Raw genomic sequence first — 13,630 nt, forward strand, 5'->3', positions numbered from 1 at the left:
CCGTTTGACGTCGCGAAAATAACAATTTACGTTAGCAACGTCATTACCTCCCCTGTAAATGTATCGTATGCCCTTAACGCACATGTTCAAGACAAGTGTTCTAAATTGAACACTAAAAATGTTCTAATATTGTAATGGGGAGTGAAAAAATATTTCATCGCTTCAGAGTCAAACAGGCGATGAATAAGGGTGATTCGTATTACAATTTGACGATAAATGTATTTTAGCTAAAGCGTGCAAATGATTGATTTTTAATATAAATCTTTTTCCTTAACGACTTCAGTTCTTTACTTATACTTTTTAAACAATTTAAATGCGCAAATGCTCATGAAAACGTTGCTATTGTAAAAGCGTTCTGGAGCCGAACATGATGCGTTCAAATTTACAATTTTTCCCGTACGCCATGTGTTCAATCATGTCCGCGTATATAACAGCGCGTGACGTATTTATGTACCGGAAGTTTGGTTTTTGATCGTGATTGAAGAAGCTTCACTGAAGAAAATTAACAACAAAACTTTATTTAACGGGTATGTTTATCGATATCAATAACACATTATACGAACATAATTTTTTTTTAGTATTAAATCAACAAATTTCTTCTTTGACAGGACACACTGCCGCCATAATTCGATTAAAAAGTAGGATGTTCTTTGAGAGAATACATTTAAATGATCATGTTATTAACAAAAAAAATAACCAATGTAAATGTATAGATCTAACTGTGTTCTGGTCTCGAACATGATGCGTTCCAGCTAATCGTTTTCTCTGAACCTCATGTGTTCCAAACATGACGCAACCATTGTGTATAGAAAGCAACAAGAAGATTTTGAACGATTATCTTCACTTTTGAGGATGTAAATTTGTTAATAAAATAAAACCAATGCAATTATAAGGATTTGTCCAAAAATACAAAAAAATGTCATGGCATTGCACTGTCAAGATAGAAGTTTGTAAAAAGGCATACTGGAACACAAATTAAATTTCTCATTTATATGTTATTAATAGCTTTCTCATTCTTAAATACTTAATTCTTAGTAATTCATTTTAGCAAATTTCCACCGTTGTGCACTTGTTCATGTATTGTAATGCATTCCTATGTTACTTTTATAGGGTACAAACACAGTATTTAGGGGTAATTGTTCGTGCATACCTCGAGAATGAAGAGAAAATTTCGCAGTTCAAGAGATGACTACTTATCCTGCACCATAAAAGTACTATATGTAAGTTTAAGAATTTTTAATAGGAGTGCCCATTGACTTCTGACAAGTTTTGTTATTGCAGATTTATCAATAAAATGTGCACCATTCACTTGTTTACATTAATCATAAAACTATTTGAGCTAAATTCGATATAATTAAATCAATTTAAAGTGGAATTATCCGTATACAGATCATAAGTAAAATTACTACATATCTTCATATGTCTTTGCTGGACACTTTCTATCATCTTTTTTAAAAAGCTATAGAACACTTACTTAAAAATACATGTTTACCACTTTTTAATACATGCATCTTATCTAATAGTGCTGACAAGTATAATGGAATTACAAAAACAAATAAAAGTTTATAATTCTTAAGCAATATCGACATGATGGTTAATAATTTGTTTACTCATACACTTTATATTTTACATTCTAGAACTTACGGTTGATGGATAATAAAGTTAAAGAGTAGTTATAACCCAAGGAGACGAATCCTCTAAAAAAATGGAAGCTCAAAATCAGTTTTAGACGACTCAAATCATGTTTAAAAGTACCCAAGGTAGCAGTGTTACATAAACGTTGACTCGACCACTAGCAGCATATACACAGGGTATTTTATGTTTGATATTGACTATCTGAGTGCTATGCAGGCTGAGGATTATTGAAATTATTGGTGATAAACGGGCCATTGACATCAGTATTTTGAAAAGAAATTCAGGACAGTGCTTGACTTAAGAAGTTGCAAACGATGAGTTAAACTGTGTTCATAAGCCACTAGACATTGTGTCACATAACAATTTTAAATATGATGAACATTTTGTTTGTGATTTAATATTTGGACACATTTTGCAAATTACAGATGTTATATTATTTAACTTGTCGAACTTGTCATTTTAAAGTTGCTTCAATATTTCACATTGTATTGTACTTTTTTTTAATTCTACCTCTTTTAATCAATTAAAGACGTTTTTAATTAATTAAATTATTTGTTTTACAAGACCACACTAATGTTTCAGAGAATAGAACACTTTTTTTCTGGAACATGTAAAATTGTGTTCCAGTAATATACGCTATGTGTTCTGGATATTAACACATATTTCTGGAACGCAGTCCGAGTGTTCCAGAAGTGTTACAAGGCTTGGAATGCGTAACGGCATACAAATTTGCTCACAAGGACATGTTCCAGATTCAAACACTGGGCGTTCAAGGAGTACACACTATACGTTCAAGAATAACACACATAGCGTTCTAAAGATGCACACATAATGTTAAAAACTGGAACACCAATGTTAATATTTAGAACACTGTTACGCGTTCCAGAAGTGTTACAAAAGAACGTTCAAAAAGTGTTCAGATTCTTAACACTTTTATTTACTACTTGTGTTAATGACGTTTTTACACTAAATCCATAGGATGTTATGTTGGAAATATACTGATTAATATATTATTTTAGTTGTTATAGACTTTGAAATAGGTGTCAGTAATTGTGAGTATTATCAGATTTGTACTTAGTGTCTTTTTTGTTTTTTTTTTTGTTGAAATTATTAGTTATATAGGGTGCTAGTGACCTACAATGGTATATATGGGGTCAGTAAATTCCATATAGCTCTCACCCCATATGGAATTTACTGACCCCATATATACCGTATTAGGTCACCAGCACACTATGTAATGAATTTATCTTACCGACTATCTTAACGTGTGAAATTAAGACTAGTGACCTATCAAAATGAGCAAGTCTTTAATACTGTTAGCATCAAGACACTACTTCCATTGCTCCTACAAAAACAGATGCCAACAATAACAACTTGTTATTTTAAATTTGTTTTATGAATTGATTTCAATTTTAATCATCAATTTCTTCGTCTGTTGAAACCTTTTAAGTTTCTTCTTTCTTGTTTTATAAAGGGACGTAATATACCACTACTTACCGTGTATGAAATAAGCCCCGCCCCTTCTTACCTTATATGGAATATAAAGGGACGTAACACCACTACTAACCGTGTATAAAATAAGCCCCGCCTCCCTACTTGCCTAATATGAAATATACACGGTCTGCACGCGGACGTTTTTAACCAATCATTTTCCAAGAAATGTATATGAGGTAAGATAAGTATAAATACCCTGCCATGACTGGTCTGTGTTTGGTTGGATATTTAAAATAGAGAAAGGAAATGGGGAATGTGTCAAAGCGACAACAACCCGACCATAGAGCAGACAACAGCCGAAGGCCACCAATGGGTCTTCAATGTAGCGAGAAACTCCCGCACCCGGAGGCGTCCTTTAGCTGGCCCCTTAAAAAATATGTATACTAGTTCAGTGATAATGGACGTCATACTAAACTCCGAATTATACACAAGAAACTAAAATTAAAAATCACAAGACTAACAAAAGTCAGAGGCTCCTGACTTGGGACAGGCGCAAAATTGCGGCGGGGTTAAACATGTTTATGACATCTCAACCCTCCCCCTATACCTCTAGCCAATGTAGAAAAGTAAACGCATAACAATACGCACATTAAAATTCAGTTCAAGAGAAGCCCGAGTCCGATGTCAGAAGATTTAACAAAAGAAAATAAACAAAATGACAATAAAACATAAATAACAACAGACTACTAGCAGTAAACTGACATGCCAGCTCCAGACCTCAAATATTGATTGAAAGATTATGCCTTCGTCATATGAATATCAGGCACAATCCCTCCCGTTAGGGGTTTAGTATCATACTATCATAAAATATATGAGAAGAACATAACTCGTGTCATGCCAACAACTGTTTTTCAGATAAATGTGTTTAGTTCCGATGCAAAGACCATATAAGTGAATCAACAGTATCGTAACTATATCCCTTCTTAATAAGTCTGTTTAAAGGTTTTGTAAGTTTTTGAGGTGAATACTGACATTTTTGTGCTTTGTTAAGAATATTACCATAAAAGATTGAATGTGAAATATATGAACGTATAAGATGTCTGCATGTTGAGTTATATTTACGAATTATTTCCTTATACCGATGATAAAAATTTAGTAAATTTTTTGACTAGTTTGTAATATCGAAAACCCTGGTGTAAAAAAATTTCAGTAATACATAAATTTCTCTCGCTAAAATCTTATACGCTGTTACATACAAGAGCGAATCGTACAAGTTGAGATATATAAACACCATAAGATGGTGACAAGGCAACGTCACCATCTAAAAATGTCTGATTTGTATCGCGGATCTGAAGAGTTCAGTCCTTTTCAAGTGATTGTTTATAGTTTGTTCTTATGTAAGACTGTGCTTAGTAGGTGTGGCATGTCACCAACAAACTAGTTTAAACTCGTCACCTTCTATGAGAATGTCAGTTGGTGAGGTAAAAAGCCCATTTTTTTGTGCAGTTCTGTAGGACATGTAGTCATATTCATAAACAAAAGTGTGCATGCTGAAATGTCTCTTAGTTATAGAAACAGCAAAAGAGGACCAGTTGGTTAAAGGCCAAAACATCTGACTTAATCACATCCAACATATAATTCAAAGTTTCGAAAAAAAAACGAAATAGACAGCTTAACAGGTTCACATCTTACCACTCATACCTGTCAAGTTTTTTACCAAGTATGAAGTCATTCTCTTCAATCCGAGAAAAGGGTGAAGGAAATGTTTATTGGACGAACGGACTGCCAAAGTAGGGTACAATTTTTGTTTTTTGAAATGGCAACCTAGCATAGCGAGCTTACAATTTTTATTGTTATCACTAATTTTAAATGTAGCATGCCGTTTTATATTTTTAGGAAAGCTTTAAAAAATGAAAAGGATGAAAACTTTTAATTTATTTTACTTTAGTTTGTACTGTTCAGCCTATATCAGACGACCCACTTTTCAGTGTGAATGCGCAAATAAATGATAAACTAAGAAAAAAGACCCAAACGTTGTATCGGATCTCTATAACTTATTCGATTGGATTTTCACTTTGGTATCTATAACTCTTTTTTTGGGGTCAACATTCATATACCGTTTTTTACGTATGTTGTGCGTGAAAGGGTTGATAATATAATCTAATGAAATTGTATATCAAACTTATAATCTTATAACCTATTCAAGTTTGGCCTGTATAAAACTGAATGATTTCTTGGAGCCAAACTTTGTCTAAGTACTTTATATTATCAAAGGATTAACTGCTACATTCTATTCATAATCATTTACAAAAGTTTCAGATTGAATTTGTACTCACAATAATAAGTAGTGCAATATATATACTGACATATTCGAGACACTAATACTGAAATGATAAGGGAGCTACCATTTGATTTTTATGGGGGGGCTAGGATGAAATTTGAAAAAAATAGGCAGGACAGGAGTTTTGAGTAAAAAAAAAAGGCAGGATGAGACACTTGCAAAAAAAAAAAAGTCAGGACGACAATTTAGGTAAAAAAAGTCAGGATAAATTAAAAAAAAAAAAAGGCAGGACCGAACAGAGTGAAAAATAAAAAGGCAGGACAGAGATTACAGCTAAAAAAAAAAGGCAGGACAAAATTTTTCATCCTAGCCCCCCCATAAAAATCAAATGGTAGCTCCCTAAGTTGGGTATTGTGGTGATAGACTGTATACGTGTTGCTACGATCCAAATCCCAAAAGGAGCTAGGGTATCGATGCATTGCAACTTGACAATTGATATCTCGTCTTGATTGTATTGTTCATGACTCCGGTGAATTAAATCTAACCGGAAGTGTCATGTATGACGACATTATTTCTAAATAAGCAGATTAAGAACTAAAAGCTTGTTTGAGATAAGAGATGTATTTAGTATAATATCAAATCTTACAGAAGGACAGGGTAATTAAAACATATTTTAACGCCGTAATGCGCGTGGTACCGTTGAGTCCTAAGTTGAAATCTCGGTAGTATCTGGAATTATTTATTTTAAAGAAAAATCACTGGTCAAGGCTCGAGACGATTTAGACTTTGACAATGGAGTGATTGGTTTGATGAGGGTGGGTGCTTGTCCTACCGTCCAGTGGCACATATTTCATGCTTATTCAGAAAGAGCTAAAGTTAAGAATAATCCAAAGGCTAGGTTCTGTGTGACTTGTCGAATTGGATTAAGGGTTGCAATTATGCACAGGGTCCGTTTAACAGGGAGTCTTGAGTTTTACTTGCCAAGGGATACTTATGCATCCCTCGAGCGTGGCCCTCTACTTATTTTACATTATCGAATTAACATTCCAAATTATCCCAGATGTAACTGCGTTTTTATCCTTTATGCATATAGCCAATCGAGGTTTCACGGTCATTTGGTTTACATCAAAATGGAAGACACTGAGCCTTCCAAAATGTTTACCTACGATTCGGGTTACAGGTATTGTTGAAAACCTTATCATGAAAGGAGTAGGTTCATCAAGGGTTAAAATTGACGAGGAGTTTCATGAAGCTTTTATATCCGAAAAGCATATAAATAGGGTTTTTTTGACAATTTACCCAAAATGAGCTGACTTTGAAGCCTGAAATTTGCTTTTACAAAGAAACTGGTTTAACTTAGTAGTAAGTAACGCTTATGAAGCAGATCCATTTAAGATCCAAATTATGTCCATTTTAAAATCTTACATAAAGTTAAATTTAAGGCCGTATTTGGCCTTTATTGAACCTTGTCCCTTAGAAGTCGCTTCATTCTTCTGAATCTTTGAAGTTTAACCAATATCTTTTTTATTCTGTCAATAAATTCAATTGTAATTTTTTTATGCAGCACAGGATCAAGATTTCGGAGTTTCTCTTACATGAAATCAATTCAAGATTTATTAGAGCGTCGTCAAATCGAATTTGTTCTTCATTAGCGATAGTGCTCCAACGCAAAGACAGTTCTGCTTGGAAAATATCTACTGATTCTAAACTGAATAGCAACCTTTAACCATCAATAAAATTGTCTGGTTTTAAAATATATCGGTCAAATTGAGAGAAAAAACACACAAACGAAGAAATTTAAGAATGGTAATACGTAATCGCGGTTCAATTTATTTTTATTGTGTGTCACTGGATTAAAACTAGCATTCAATCAATTATCCGTGCTTAAGTAGGTCAGGAATTTATTAGTTGTAAGATTTTATTATCTTGTCAAACGCTTGTTACAAACTTTTCTCAAGCAGTCATTGTATTTCCGTAAATATAAAGCTTCGTGTCTTCTTAAGTAATCCTCGAAGCAAAATGCACAAGACAGATTAATGGCAGAATAATAAAAGATGATCTAGATTAATTTGACTTACATAGATCAAATTGATTGTAACACATTTATACTTAGAAAATGAATACAACAATCAGAAAAACAAACATATACCTTAAGCTCATGTTGCTTTTTGTTTGGTTTCAGATTTTTGTATTTTTTGACGAAGTAACTCCACATCACCAAAACCATATGAATAAATAGAGTTAGACGACTAAATTAACCAAAAAAGAACATTCCGGGACATTCTACAACATTACCAGCTTTAATTAAACACCATTTTCCATGTATCGAAAAATATTACGACGATATGCATGGTGTGAGACAACTACGTGTACTGTTACAGTCCGTAATGTGGACTCGGGTGTGATAATAATTCGAGGTTATGCTATTGTTTATCCCTTTCCTTTGCCCTCTTAACTGCAATCAGTAGGTTAGCAAAATGTATGTAAAGGTGCCTACTTTAAAATACCAGTTCAGGAAAAACTCTTAAAATATTAATCAATAAATACAGTATGCATAGGAAAAAGTCATTTACTCTAAAGATATTTGAGATGAATAACAAAACATAAAACAAATAACAAATTGCATCAATAAAAAAATGCTCGCAGTTACTAAAAGCAAGCTCAAGTGTTTCTATGATTTAATCAACAGTACTTCGGGAAAGCAAGGTGAGCATCACGATGGATCTTTGCACCAATTGTTGTCTCGATAAATGTTCCTACATTGCTATTAATTGTAATCCACTGTCCCAGATCAGTGGATTGGGGCGCCCACATACATGCTCACCATAATATGTATATGTCTTCCAAAGTCAGGAGCTCGTAATTCAGTAGTTTTCGTTTGTTGCTAAACATCATATTTGTTTTTCGTTTATTGGTTGGTATACATAAAGCAGGCCAATATTTTTTCGTTTGAATAGTTTTAATTCTATTATTTCGTTGGCTTTTATATAGTTTGCTGTGGGTTTAATATAAACAAATGATCTCGGAAAGAATACCTGTGAAATATTTGTCATTGGATGTGTGGTAAAAATAAAATGCATAACTAAATAGTCATCCTCTTGTTGTCCTAAGTCAATGTTTAAACCGATTGATAAGTTTTTCGTTACTTGAGATAAAGCTTGATGTTTACCAGAAAAGATGGGGTTTTAGAGTATACGTTTACTCTTCTTTCGACATTTGCTATCTAAATAGGAGGGGGAAACATGATAGATCATTATCATATGAATATTCATATTCATAGCGCTCAAGAATTTAAGAAATCGAAATCCTATATTCAATATGATCAATACCAAATATCAATAATACGTTCTCGTCAACACAAGATTGTTCTTTTTATCGTCCAGTCGCAAATATTTCCTATAAATTACTTACGATGAGTCTAGTGCTCAAATTATGCTGGTTTTTTTTTAAACCCGCCATGTTTTCAACAGAAACGAAAATATTTCCATGCGTCACATTATCACGTTTGTTCCAATTAATTACATAAGTAAATTTAATGTTGTGATGGCTTCCCGTTGTATCTTATCTTGTTTATTTGTTTAATTGCATCCAATTAGAGCGTTATATTATCGTAGCATTGGATTCCTGTAAATTTATTGTTCATTTCAGCGTTGTGTTTCAATAACGAACCCATTAAACTTAACGGCAATTAAATAAACTCACATTCAATGTAAAATAAACAGTACACTTCATTACATAATTTTCCTAGTTGGTAAAAGTGGGGTGTATTTTGATATTACAAAATCCTTAGTTCTAGATAACCATTCTCTAATTCCCTAATATAAGTTACAAAGCGAAAGACGATATGTTCGATTATGCCCTATAACAACTGGCCGTTATGAATTCAAAATAGTATTCGAGCAAAACGAGCTCAAAATTCAGCATTTTCTTCGTCGATTTTTAAATAAATCAGGCCGGTTTATATTGTTCACGGGAGACGGGAATCGTCTTAAAAACCTCCTATAAAAGATGAGAACTCTGATATTTGCTGAAATATAAATTTTTGAATTCATTTTAAAAAAAAAAATCTCTCTCATGCCTCATGACAAGCTCTAGTTCCTTGTCAAGATTTGGCTATACTTTGGTCCTTCATTTAAGTTTGATCAGCTCATTAGGTTTTATATTTTCAAATGTTTCGACCTATAGCAACAGTGGTGAAACATTGATTGTCGAAATGCACATCTGGAGCAGCAAAATTGTTACTATTACTACAACTGGGTCGATACATCCGCTAAACTGGACCCCTGTTGTGTTTACTTATAGCTACACTGGTGCGAAGCTGTAGATGGAGCGGCGGACCAGTTTATACATCCGCTGGTAGATTGTATTAAGTATCCGAAGGTATCACCATCCCAGTAGGTACTTGCATATATATATATCTGTTGCAGTAAAATTGGTACTGTTAATGTTTTAGAGGTATGCCACCAGGGCATGTGTATCTAGTACGTTTGTTATTGATTGAATGATTGATTTATTGGCTTCGACGGTTATATAGTATTTTTTTTTTTTTCTTCAGAAATTACCTGTTTTATATCAAAGGTCCTGGATGCTTGTAGAGGGGAATGCTATGCAGGTCACGAAAGCCTGGGCATATGATAAATTACAATTGTAGTCATCGATGATCTTTGATCCGCTGATAAATTAAAGATTTATACAAAAATTTGGAGCCTAAAATATGTTGTTCCTCTATATTGCCAGCGAGATAAGATATTCAGTACGTATGCCTTGTAAATTTACAGAAGTAGCATTTGTTTTGACACTTTATTGACAACATCTTGTGTTAGTTTGATAATTAAAATCGTATCAAGTGTAAACTATAAGAAGGTGCACTCGAATACGTCGAAATCAAATCTGACTTATTATTTATGATTAAGATTCAATTACACTTTGAATAATAAATTACTGCTGTGAACTGCTAAACCTCTGTATAAAACAGTGAAGTTATATGTTGCCATTTTAGTTTGGTGATGTAAATGCATTAAGCATACGATATGTTTTGAATGAATAATTTATTTCTCCACCGAACAATTTCGTTTAATTTCAAATTTGAGTAAGGGAACATATTGCTTCAATTCCACCAAGAACGCTTTTAATGTACCTTTCGTGTTATAAAAGTGATCTTACTAATTTGTTAACTATTTGTATCGTTGGCACGTGCGGTTAAAGTCTTTTAATATATTAAGTAATCCGTTTTCTTACTCGGTAAACCACACACAATACTAGAAAAGAAAAGTTGATTGATTGAAGCTTACTTGATTATGCTTCCAGTGACAGATGTGTCATCTTATGACTAGAACAAATAGACAATTAGTGCATTTGTCAGGTTGCGCTATGGTTCTTTTACGTACACAGAGCGTGGTATTCACCCTGCAATGTCCTCAAGCAGCATAAAATGTAAAGTCCCAATTCAGACTCGAAGTGGCTGTGTATTTATTCATTCAAACATAACAAAATGTCAGTAAAATAACAAAACTACTGAACTCCGAGGAAAACAGAAAGTCCGTTATTCAAAGACAAAATTAAAATCTCAAACACAACAAACATAGGATAAAAAATGTTAAATGAACGCCACATGGTAGCAATGGATATCTGCGAGACGCAAGTAGTCCGTGAATTACCAGTTTACTGTTCATCCAATTCCTTTTAATGTCACTTTGAAGAATAATGTCTAGCTGTTGAATCAAACATAGTAGTATTTATCGCTACAATATTTTAAAGATTTTTGCTGTATTAACGTCCAATGACAAATATTTCATGCATATGCCAATGGAAAATCAGGGTAAATTATTAGTAGGAATAGGGAGAGAAATTTTGTCTTGCTACAGGCCATGCACCTGAACAGACCCCAAAGAGTTGTTGCAATGGTTCTTAACGTGCAGAGAGCGTATCATTCTCTCTACACGAGGCATCAGATTTAACGTCCACAATCTGACTAGACAAGTTTGCATTGCAACATCCATCGGAGTTGTTGCAAAGATGTTTAAACGTGCAGTGCGTATAATTCGATGAGGCTGCGTATGGATGCATCACGGCATGAATTTTCAAAAAGGATCTTAAGCCCGGTTTGTCACTGTCAAAGTTTTTCTTTTGCCAGGGGTTGAAGTCATAAAACTTTGCTCAGTGCTCGGAGGACAAAAATAAACATGAAATCCAGCATTTTGATTGGTTGGTATTGGAGTATGAGTTAAAAAATGACAACTTTGCCCGAGTCATCTGTTGTTTTTATCAAAGTTTAATATAAAAAAAAAATTAGTAGAAAAAAAAAACCTGCGCTTTGATTGGATAATTCCACGTAGTCCAAGGTCATCCGTGTTTTAAGAAAAAAGGGCCAGATTTTAAGACCGTCAATTTTTTGGTACATTTTTTTTATTACTGTTATCACTATACAAAAATCCTTTCAAATCACTTTTACCAACAACAAAAAAACAATACAAGAAAAAAACTTTGAAGTCTAGATCTTACTGATGATAAAACAACTGTTAGAGCCAAAAGCGTGTAATGCAGTATTCCTATGATCATCTCGCCACTTTACAGTTTGTTTTCCTATGATGCCATGGTTGTTGAAATACTCCAAAGACTATAAAACGATCAAAAGTTATCAACCGATGGATTAACTACAATAATCGCATTAATAATCGATAAAAAATAATCGCGATTTAATTTAATGGTGAAATACACATCTCGAAGACAGAAATCAAATTAACACTAATTAAATAATAATTTTCGTCGATTAAAAGAACCATATTGAATTTACTTCATGAAATATCAAAAGTACAAATCGACTCCAGGGAGCTTGAAATTTGCTTTTAATTCTATCAGTATAATTTGTTTTAGATATTATGATCCATTTTCCAGTTGCATTTCTACTTTATCTTAAAAGCCTGTTGCAAAATAAAATCACAACTATTCCATTATAAAAGAACGAATTAAGGTTAAATGCATCAAGTTTGAATGATGGGATATTTTTGGTATTCGTCGATTGGTCAACAATCATAGGACGCAAAATGGTAACGAAAGTGCATCGAAAGTAACACACTTTGAATAGTCCACGTTTTGTTTTATTGTTGGCATTGTAGATTTTTTTAAATTTGAAAATGTTCTTTTTTTGTTGTATTATGAGCCGTCAATTGTCTAGAGTATTAAAAAGGTCTTCAACAATGAGCAATCACTTAACTTACTACAAGGTACTGTAAGACGATCCCTTATAGTGGTTTTCGCTGAATTATGCTGTATGGATTTCTATCACGCTAGATACGTGCACTCAACATGCTGAAGAGCAATTTTATGACGGGATTGCGGAAACGAAATAATCGTGGTCATCTATCACACGAAAATTTCGTACAGGTAAAACAAAGTCATGCATTTTTAACATCATCTTTTGTTGGTTTTTTGAACTGGACAATTGGTCCTGAAATAGATACTAGTAATTTTGGGGTCCTTTAGATCTTGCTGTTCCGTGCTTGCTCCGTGTTGAAGGTCGTAGTTTAATCTATAATGGTTTCATTTTATAAATTGTTACTTGGATGGAGAGTTGTCTCATTGGCACTCATACCACATCATCCTATATCTATTTATAGTTCCGCAATAGAAATCATTCCGCCGCGAATAGACTGATATCAAAATCTGAGCGGTCAACCGTAGTCTTACCAATTAAACATGCAGTTTAAAAAAATAGAAATATAACACCAGGATATTATGAACTCTTCTACTTTATGAATATCCTTTTGATTAAAGCTTCTTCAATTAATTATTTTCGTGGAAAACCACATGGATTATTTCCCTTCGATTGTAATCTCAAAGTATTTAACACCTCTAAGGTTATACAAAGCGTGGGAACATAATCTTAGCATTTCTTTTAATCTATAATGACAAAACAAAACATTCAATTTCTGTTAAATTTAAAATGCCAACTATATCATCTACAGTGCATGCCATATGCAAGTGTTATCAGTTTTACAATAAACAAAAATAACCGCGGTGAACAGTGGTGTATATCAGCCGTATTGCAGTAATTAATCAATATTTAGCAAAATATATTGGTTTATAATTAATTAAGAATTCTAGCTATGGGATATACACAGATTTATGCGTTTTGTAATGATTCGACAAACGATATTTGCATGTGCACTGAAAACTGAATATAAACCAGATTTTCTGTGCATGAATTAACTTGCTTTTTTGCGTGTGTTCTAAAGGTTCTGTAAAACTTCTATTTGCCATCAGGAATCAGTTTGGCAACAT

General features: G+C 33.3%; 1 long non-coding RNA gene across 1 annotated transcript; it reads left to right on the forward strand.

Moving 5' to 3' along the window:
* The first annotated feature begins 393 nt into the window (after window positions 1-393).
* Window positions 394-2,184, forward strand: LOC143076235 (uncharacterized). The gene is made up of 3 exons (XR_012978574.1): window positions 394-527; window positions 1,111-1,220; window positions 1,638-2,184. It is a non-coding gene; the product is annotated as an uncharacterized LOC143076235 (long non-coding RNA).
* Window positions 2,185-13,630: the final 11,446 nt, after the last annotated feature.

Source organism: Mytilus galloprovincialis, chromosome 5 (genome assembly GCF_965363235.1).
Source record: "Mytilus galloprovincialis chromosome 5, xbMytGall1.hap1.1, whole genome shotgun sequence".
Taxonomy (NCBI): Eukaryota; Metazoa; Mollusca; class Bivalvia; order Mytilida; family Mytilidae; genus Mytilus; species Mytilus galloprovincialis.